This window comes from Capsicum annuum, chromosome 11 (assembly GCF_002878395.1).
Source record: "Capsicum annuum cultivar UCD-10X-F1 chromosome 11, UCD10Xv1.1, whole genome shotgun sequence".
Taxonomy (NCBI): Eukaryota; Viridiplantae; Streptophyta; class Magnoliopsida; order Solanales; family Solanaceae; genus Capsicum; species Capsicum annuum.
In genome coordinates, this window is record NC_061121.1 from 13,783,920 (window position 1) to 13,794,272 (window position 10,353).

The 10,353-nt window shown below is 35.6% G+C and overlaps 1 long non-coding RNA gene across 1 annotated transcript; it reads right to left on the bottom strand.

The window, feature by feature from the left end:
- Positions 1-2,717: 2,717 nt before the first annotated feature.
- On the bottom strand, positions 2,718-7,331 carry LOC124888642. Its single transcript, XR_007047188.1, has 2 exons — positions 5,951-7,331; positions 2,718-3,558 (listed from the first exon to the last, which is right to left on the bottom strand). It is a non-coding gene; the product is annotated as an uncharacterized LOC124888642 (long non-coding RNA).
- Between the last annotated feature and the right edge of the window lie 3,022 nt (positions 7,332-10,353).

The following is a 10,353-nucleotide window of genomic DNA, read 5'->3' on the forward strand; positions in this document are numbered from 1 at the left end:
AATATTAATTATAATCTACTTTTTAAATACTTTTTCAACTAGTTTTAGTAATTTTCAATAATTTGAAAGTAGATGCAGATATATATTTAGATTTGGGCCTTTAAATTGTAATATTTGTCCATTAATTGATCGAAAACCCAATATAAACTTAAACCCTAAACTTTTCACTCTTCATCTCACTTTTTAGTTTCAAGAGAGTTTTCCGCTCATCATTTTTTCATAATTATGGTTTTTCATTTGCACATGAATGAAAATATATTTGATCTAGCCTTCGATTACAATATAATTGTAAAAACTAAAGATTATAAAAAAATGAAAAAAACCAAAAACCTGAAAAAAAAATGACTAAAACCAATTTTATGTTGGTTTGATTTGGTTTATAGTTTTAATAAACCAACATGATTTTTTTTTAATAAAAATCGAACCAACCCGACCTATGTACACCCTTAATCATTACCATGCTGCTCGAATTTCAGTTGATGTGTCATTTGATCGACTATAATTCTATCAAAAATAGTATTAACATTATAAAAAAATACAAGTATTATTATTTATTTAATCACTACATCCATGTTACACTTTTCCAAAGAACGAATACTAGCATTATAACACATAACATAATTTTTAAGTCATTCTCCTTTTCTTCGGTCAAAATCAATTTTTGTTTTAGTTGATCCCTCTCTATTTGCGTGTCATGTAACAATACTTTAAAGTGATCCCTCTGTTCTTCGGCTTCTTTGAACAAAGTCTTGAGAAAATCTTTATTTTCTTCACATTGTTGGAGCCTTTGTAGTAGATTAAATTTTGCCAAACCTTGAAAATTTGATGTCTCGGATCCCAGACTCAACGTTGATGGACTAGTTGGAGGTGATAGCTCATCAAGCCATTTAAAAAACAAGCATGTGCCATTATCCTAGAAAAAAATAATAATTACATAACGATTATCTTAACTTTATAAAAAATACACATACAACTCACCTTCGCAATTGCACAATTATAAAATTTGCGACCTGAATTTGAATCCGCGCGTGACGTCCTCAAGACAGCCGAATTCCTACAGTGAAAAATTAGAATATTTTTAGAATTAGATGTCTGAGATGCTCGAGACATTGTAGAATTTTTAAATAAAAACAAAGTGAATGAAATAAAATAATGAGGGATGGACACCTTATATATGAAGTAAAAATGAAGTGTTAACACAAATGGATTACAAAAGTAGCTGTTTATTACTGTTGGAACAATAATTTTTTTTTTCGAAACTGATGGTGACACTTAATAGACTGTCGTAGATCATGACCTATGTCAGCCATCAACGAGATACCAAAGTCTACCATGGACAGTCGTAATCGATGGACCCTCAATAATATGTTAAATAAAAAATATTACAGTAAAAAATATACTTGTGCTTTGAGGGTCCATCAATTCGGTTAGTCTATCATATACTTATGCCTTAAGGAGTGCATTGATTGATCTCCTGATTATGCGTAGACCTCTGCTATAGACCAACACTTAGATGTTGTTTAAAAATAAATAAATTAATTAAAAATAAATGTAGTGTAGGTTTGTACACATATGAAGGAGTGTAAACAAGTCACATAAACATTATTAGAGCTCATACAAATTAGGGGTGGTGAATTAAGGAGTGTGTGAATGAGTATTGGTCGAACAAACAATATACTAAGAGTAATGATTGTCAAAGCACAAGTATGTTCAACCACTATCCATTCCACATACTCTTTTGATTTGGGGGTTGTGATTGAAGAGTAGTGATTGAAGGAGTATGTGGAATGGGTAGTCATCAAATACAATCAACATCCTCAAAACATATTTGTGCTTCGACAAGCATTACACTTAGGATATTGTTTGTTTCGACCAATACCCACCCACACATTTCTTAATTCACCATCCCTAATTTGTATAAGTTCTAATATGATTATGTGACTTGTTTAAACTCCTTCATATGTGTACAAACCCACACTATATTTATTTTTAATTTACTTATTCATTTCATTTTAAACAACATCCAAGTGTTGTTCTATAGAAGTGTACATAGAACTATATGGTCTACGAATAATCAGAAAATCAATCTATGCACTCCTGAAGGTGTAAGTCTACGGTAGACCAAGCGAGTCAATGGACCCTCAAAGCACAAGTATATTTTTTATATGGATTTAACATGGGTCAACATCGATGACATTCTATTAAGTGTCACCAACAGTTCTAGATTGTTTGTTTAATCACCCCCAAATCATGTAATTATGTGTTTAAACCTTTTTTAATTTAATTATTTTCTTTAGAAAACCCTAAATTATGTGATAATATTTTTAAACTTTTTAAAATTAACTTATTTTCTTTAACCAACCCCAAAACACGCGATTAATCTATTTAAATCTTTTTTAATTTAATTATTTTCTTTCACCAGCCCCAAAACATGTTATTATCTTTTTAAATTTTTTTAAATTTAATTCTATTTTTTCACCAGCCCCAAATCATGTGATTATTTCTTGAAACCTTTTTTAATTTAATTATTTTCTTTCAAACTATAAGCTACTCATGGGCCATCGATTCATATAATCTACCATCGACTACTATGTTTGGTCGATGTGAGACTAAGTCTAAGATCGACGATAGACTATTTATGTGATATGTATTTACAGATGTATTCACTACAGATGCAAACACAAAAAATAACAATAACCAAAAAGAGGGAAACAAAATTTGAAAATAGAAATACTTATATTAAAATTTGTTCATTGCACAATAATAGAAATTTTACATGGAAAATATTGGCACAGCGGCCAGAACAACCAAAATAAGCAAAAAACGAAGAAGCTTTCTTCTAACAACAATCCTACCAAGAAAGCTTCTTCTGCAAGGTGTCGTACTTTTTTTCCCGCAACAACCAACCACAACCACGAGATAAGCATTTCGCTTTCATGAATTTGATGCAACTCTTCTCCATATAATAATCAAAAGACTACCTCGCCGCTGCTGCGTCTAGTAGCATTTTCAGCTCTTTCTTATCGGCGAATGTTTGACTACAATAGAAATTGGTTCCATCGGTGAATGAGTGTCCTGGTTGTGATCTTATTCCACAGTCTTATTTATCATCTTCCATATGCATAGAATCATCTTCCATATTAATTGGATGATCGCCATCGTTCTCGTAATCATTCAAATCGTCGTCAACTACCGGGCGCCGAGGTGGGGGTGGTGATGAATTCAGCGGTCCTTCAAAGGACCTCTCAACCACATTTATCCTCAAAATAGGCCTAAAGCCATCTGCATCGGCATCCATTATGTACGTTAGCACACGTACATCATTATTTATGATCGTAGGATTCACTTTTTCCCTCAAATGCATTAGATAACTAATCACCACGTTGCTCGGCGCGCAATCTAGATCCTCGCTCTGCATTACGCTTACAACGAATTCATCGTACAAACTGTTGCGGGGAACAGGAATGAGAATTGTCACCTTGATAAATGATCTCCATTTCCAACATTTGGGAGTCTCCACCCATTCTCCCATGAAATCACCAGAAACCAGAACAAATTCTACAATAGACATCCTAGAATTAAGCTTTGGTCGAGGTAGATTATGCTTAGGGTCTATGTCGGGATGTATGCACGGCCGATGACTGACAATGAAGGGTCGATGGCTACGCAGATACTCGTACAAAAACTTGAAATTGTAAATATTGCTTCTAATCAATGATTGTTGGGTTTATGGAATAGAGAAATGAACTTGGAGTCACTTGAGTTGTTGTAATGTACTTTCTAAAGTGGTTTTGAGTAATGTGAGTGATTTAAAGCTTTTTAACAATAGTGGAAAGTGTGTTTGAGAAGATAGGAAACAAATGGGGTAACAATGGATGCAATGGACAAGCTTATGATGTTTGTGGACTGATTTACAGCTGATCGTCAGAAAATAACGCCGAAAAAGTGGTCGGAATCGGAGTTTTTTGGAGGGAAAAAAAACCCACCTTCTATGTTTAGCTTTTGAATTTTTTTTTTAATATTTTTGAAAAACCTAGATATTTTTGTATATATAATGGTGGATGATGGAGTGGGTTGAAGTGTATTATTAGAAACTTGTGGGTTGAAGTGTATTATTAGAAACTTGTGGGTTGAAGTGTAACTTGTGGATGAATTTATTAAGTTGGAAGTATTGGGTTAAAGTGAATTATTATAAAAATTGTGGCTGAAATTGTTAAGTTGGAAAAGTTGGTGGTGAGGTGGAATTAAGGGGTATGACCAATTTTTTCAAACTTTTGGCTATTTGGCAAAATAGTTTTGTAAAACAACCTTATTGGCATACTTGCCTAGAAACTCCACCCTATGTGCAAAGTTATACAACTACTAGCAACATTACCCCAAGACACAACTAACTGCAGGCGACTCACCCACACGCACTAACCTTCTACCCTAATTCGACACTCAAAAGTGGCACATAATTTGTGAGAAGCTATATATTAAGCAAGGAAAAAGAACTATATACAGAAAAAAACAATTAGACGGGTAGAGGAATCGCACAAAATGTAATGAAGTGAATACATAACAACCAGAAACCAAAATGCAAACATTTTGCACAGCTAAAGAATCAAGCAGACTTAAAATAGAACTACAGGAGTCTATGACATCCAACTAATAAAAGAAATTTGGACATTTCTCGGAATATTCGAAAGGGGAACCAAAAGGAAAACAGACATAAATGTTATGGTGAATATTCCACGTACTTAGCAAGAAAACATGGGTAATCAGAAGAAGCAGCAGTGGCAGATCAACCTTAGAGGTCGTGGGAGCCTATCAGTGATTCACCATCTAGATCTTAAAAATGCAAGTGAAAGACCAGGTATGGTATACACACTTTTTCCTACTCCTCTACTAGCAACGAAGCACCCCGTACACACCTGGGTATTCTATAAGCTTTATTTTTTCTTTCTTTCTTTATGACCAAGAAATCCATTAGGACCATATATAGCCTTCAAAACTCGGGACATTGGGTCTGTCTTCTACCCTTCTCCACTAAATACCAAACTTAATTCACACGACCCATAGCTCAAGCCTGTGACCTAAGTAACAAGTCCCTCTACCTTAGAGGTCGTGAGAGGAGCATATCAGTAATTAGTCATGTACACCCACTTTTCCCTACTGCTCTACTAGCAAAGGAGCACCTTCGCACACTTGGGTGTGGTATAAGCCCATCTAGTTATTCTTTTTTTTTTTTTTTTTTTGTTAATGACCAAGAAATCCAGCAGGAGCCCACAGCCTTCAAAACTCAAAAGACAACGGGTACTGTCCGTCCTCTGTCCTTCTCCACTTAAATACCAGACCTAATTCGCACGGAACAGAGGTCAAACCTGAGACCTAGTTAACAAATCCCTCAACTCGTGTCACTTGAATTAAGCCATGGGGTTAAGCCCATCTAGGTTTTCATATAGCTAATTCTTAAGGGTATGGCCTCATGGTCAATGAAATAGTTGAGAGCCATGAGATCTCAAGCCCAAATTCCAGCACTATGTGTTTTCTTCTTACATGTGTTAGCCTCTGTGGATAGAGCTACCTAGTAGCTATTGCTGGTGGGAGTTTGTAGGGTGTCTGGTAGAATTAGTCAAAGTATCCAAAAGCTGACCAGGACACCACGTTCATCCAAAAAAAAAAAAAAAGCTTACTTTATACAAACTAGAGCAAATATAAAATCGAAAGCAAATAAGAGCAAGTATAAACTTGAAAAATTATATGACCAATAATATCACAGCATTATAACCGTATATAATAATATTCGAGTTTAAGGGTTTTGGCAGAGACAAACACAGCATTACAAACCCAAATCCACTAATATTTGGTGTTATTGTGCCCATTAAAATTCATTGAAAAAAGTGGATAAAAGTTTTTGTCGAATAATATATAGAAAGAAAGAGGGGATATATGTAGAAAAAATACATACAGTTCGATTCCGACAGGAGATCGCCGAGATGGAGGAGAAGAGAAGACCGCAGAGAGATTTTGGCAAGAAATATTACGCAGACGTTGGGTCGAAAGTCGAATTTGGTCTTTATTTGTTAAGTAAAACTTAGCTCTAGTCTACTTCAGCCACAATTACATCCCATCTCGATTTTTTTTAAAATTCCGTAAAATCTCGATTTTAAGTTTTCCTGATGCATAATATTAAAAAAAATACAAATTTAATAATACATCCTATTAATTAACAACTGTGCCATAATTATGAAAATTAACAAAATTAAGAAACAATTAACTCTTCATATCTTCTAATTAACAGTTAAATATCCCAAAAAGATAATTTCGTTAATAATGCTTTTTCTTAAAAAAATATTCATCTCCATATTCAACATCCAAAGTCATTCTTCTTAGTTTTTCTCTTTTTTATTTACTGTAATTTTTTATTTTTCAATAATTTGCAATGAATATATCGGTGGATTACGACATTTCGGTATTTGAGTTGATGATGTCAAGTACAAAGGATATAAGAGTGATGGCACTATAATAGGTGAACATGTAACGTACGAAAAAATGATTTCTGTCATTGCAGCAATACTTGAAATTGATGAAAAAAGGAAAAAAATTGAAGCTCGATACATTGTTGATGGTAATTCAGCTTCATTGTTGATTCGTAATGATATGGGGGTGAAGCTATATATCAAAGTTAAGAAAAGTATTCCAAGTTTCGCGATGTATCCACTATGCATAAGTACAATCGATAAAGATGAAACGAAGATGTTTGAGGGTGAAACTATTCAACTCCATTGTTGATTCGTAATGATATGGGGGTGAAGCTATATATCGAAGTTAAGAAAAGTATTCCAAGTTTCGGGATGTATCCACTATGCATAAGTACAATCGATAAAGATGAAACAAAGATGTTGTTTGAGGATGAAACTGGGCCAGTTATGTGTTTAGAGTCTACTAATACGGAAAGTCTAGCATTAGCTCTTGTTGATTCTGATATTTCAAAACCTTCGTCTTTGATCGACATTACGATGAACAAAATAATTTCAGATTAAAAGAATTCAGATGTTAAGGAAGGTCAAATACATAAGGACAGAAAAACATTAATTTCTGTGACGGCAAAGTATGTCATTGATTATTCTTTCAACTTTAAAGCCAAAAGATACAGCAAACAAAGGTATATATCTAATGTTTAATGTATTAGAAGAAAATATATATATATCTTGATACGAAAAGTCTAGCATTAACTCTTGTTGATTCTGATCTTTCAGAGGCTTCATCTTTGATCAATGTCATACCCCCTTTTTAACGTACTCCAAAAAATGGTATATTTTTAAGTTCGAAAGGGTTTTATTACTTAATTGACAAGAAATGAGAATTTGTTTCGGAAAAGGGTTATTTATTCAGAGTCGCTACTTGGCATAATCCGGTGTGCCAAGTCACCTTTGGAAAATCCTTTTCGAAACCATTTGACTCTTAAACTGGTTTACGAACAGAGATTTCGGCTAAGGAATTCTGTTGACCGAGGGGAAGGTGTTAGGCACCCCTCGATCCCGTGGTTTGACCACGGTCGCTTGGCAGAGCGTATCGGCTAAATTGACGTTGCAAATGCATAAACCACACAAAGCACACAAAAATAATCACTCAAGCAAACAAAACAAAATAATCCAAAATACAAAGTCCAGTCCAATTATACAGTTCGAAATAAAAAATACTGAAATAACCTACACTAGTCCTAAACCATGCTTTACCCGATGCCTCGGGCCTTGATCACGAACATCCTTAGCGTACAAAATTCTTCAGGGCATTCCCCGGTGAGCAAATACAAATTACCTCGGGGCATTCCCCGATTAAATAAATACACTTTCCAAATACGATAAATAAGACATTTAACAAATATTCCAATCATTCCAACACTACACCAATCCTAAACTTGCCTACCCAAGCTTACTGTTTGCCTACCCGCTCGACGACATATCGCATTCAACATCAATAATGTATCAAAAATATTATAATATTCACTTTTATCAATTTTCGATTCCCGTCCCCAAATTTATTTCAACCAATCGCACCATTGAAACTAATCAACATCTTTCATCAATACCACCGGAGTCACATCGCCAAACACGTGATCATAACAACAACAACATCAGACAATTACAATCACCTAACACATAATCATAGCCATTTAAACAAAAATAAAATAAAGAAGAAAGTACGGGAGTAAAGAGATGGACCTCAATGATGATTTTATTCCAAATATCAGTCGATCGAGAACAAGAAGATGAGTCCGCGTGCCAAAGAATCTCGATTCGGAACCTCAACTCAAACCCCCAACTCCGGTATGCATCCCTTTTACCATCTTTCAATGACCCCAAGATAAAATAACTCAGAACAGACAATACACGAACAAAAATCCGCTAAGAGCAGTGAACCAACAAATATCTAAATTTTACAAGAAAACCAAGACTTCTCCCTCACAGCTCTCTCTCTCTCTCTCTCTCTCAATTTTCCCCTCTCTTGTCGATTTCTCTCTCAAACCCGTAACCGAATCGCAATTGGGTTGCCGTTGGCAACTCACCGGAGCTCCGAATCAGTGTAGACTTGCCGGAACAGTGACTGAAAAACAACTAAACGGTCGGATTTTGGCTATATCTCGTCCAGAAATCGAAGGAAAATAAAGATATTTGGGCGATTACGAGACTGATTCGAACAGCTGACACTAAAATTGAGTCCGACACTTAGGTCACCGGTAAAAAAGCTTGAACGGAAATTTGATTTCTCGCCGCTTTCACTATTCCTTCGCCGGATTCCGCCAAACGCCCTCCATTAATTCGTTTCTCCTTACTAAGTGTGTGTGTGTGTGTTATTCGTGATGTCTATGTGTTAATGGTGTGAGGTTAAGAAGATGATGGAAGAAGAAAATTTTTTTTTGGGATCTGCTCTTTTTTTTTTTTTTGGGTTCCTGATCCTCCTTTTTTGTGAGAGCATGTGTGTATATATTGTGAGGTTGGGTAGTGGTGAGGTAGGGTAGGTGGGGTCATGTGGGTATGGGGTAGGGGGTAGGGGGTAGGGGGTAGGGTGTGGGGTGGTGAGGTGGTTTATTTTGATTGGGTAGGTTGTTAGGATAAGATAGAATTAGTTAGGATAGGTTTTGTTAGGGATTTTTGTTATTATTATTTTTTTTTTGGTATTTTGTGAGGGTATAATAACATGGGTGAGGATACACGGTAGGATAAAAATAAAATGGGTAAAAACGACATCGGGGAGGGACGAAATTAGGTGTCTACATCATGCCCCCTTTGGATGTAAACACGAAGTGTTTTCAGGCAAAGAAGTAGACAGCGAGACCAAATTTTGACCCGACCATTATTTAAAGAAAGAAACAGAAGGAAGAAGGACAACCGGGTCTTGATTTAAGATATCCTTCCTACCTAAATTATGAGAGAATCAAGTCACGGGTATTTCAAAGGATTGGAAGAGGTGGACTATACCGAGTTGGAGAGTCGAGTGAGGCTCCATCGAGGTTCCGGTCCGCGGCTCTGTTATTACATCAAAATGAAAATTACAAGTTAAAACATAAATGAAATTACAAAAATCCTATCTATACAGCTCCTGTTGGCTCTTGACTCGACTTTTATCACCCTATTTTTCAGGCGGGCCCCTGACTTGCAATATCTTTCAACTTGTTGCTTGGCGTTCAATTGCTTCGCTTTGTTGCTTGACTTTTCGTTTCTTCACCCTATTCTCCAGGCGGGCTCCTGACTTGCTATTTCATCATCCTGTTCTTCAAGCGGGCTCCTGACTTACTATTTCATTTATAAAAGTGTGGTCCCATTTTCCAGGAGGGACCTGAACATAAAGTAAAATCCCATTTTTCAGGAGGGTCCTGAACAGAAAGTAAAATCTCATTTTTCAGGAGGGTCCTGAACTGAAAGTAAATTCCCATTTTTTAGGAGGGTCCTGAACAGAAAGTAAAATCCCATTTTTTAGGAGGGTCCTGAACTGAAAGTAAAATCTCATTTTTCAGGAGGGTCCTGAGAAGAAAGTAAAATCCCAATTTTCAGAAGGGTCCTGAGCAGAAAGTAAAAATCCCATTTTTCAGGAGGGTCCTGAGCATAAAGTAAAATTCCATTTTTCAGGAGGGTCCTGAGCATAAAGTAAAATCCCATTTTTCAGGAGGGTCCTGAGCATAAAGTAAAATCCTATTTTCAGGAGGTCCTAGACATAAAGTAAATTCCCATTTTTCAGGAGAGTCCTGAACATAAAGTAAATTCCCATTTTTCAGGAGGGTCCAGAACTGAAAGTAAATTCCCATTTTTCAGGAGGGTCTTGGACATAAAGTAAATTCCCATTTTTCAGGAGGGTCCTAAACAGAAAGTA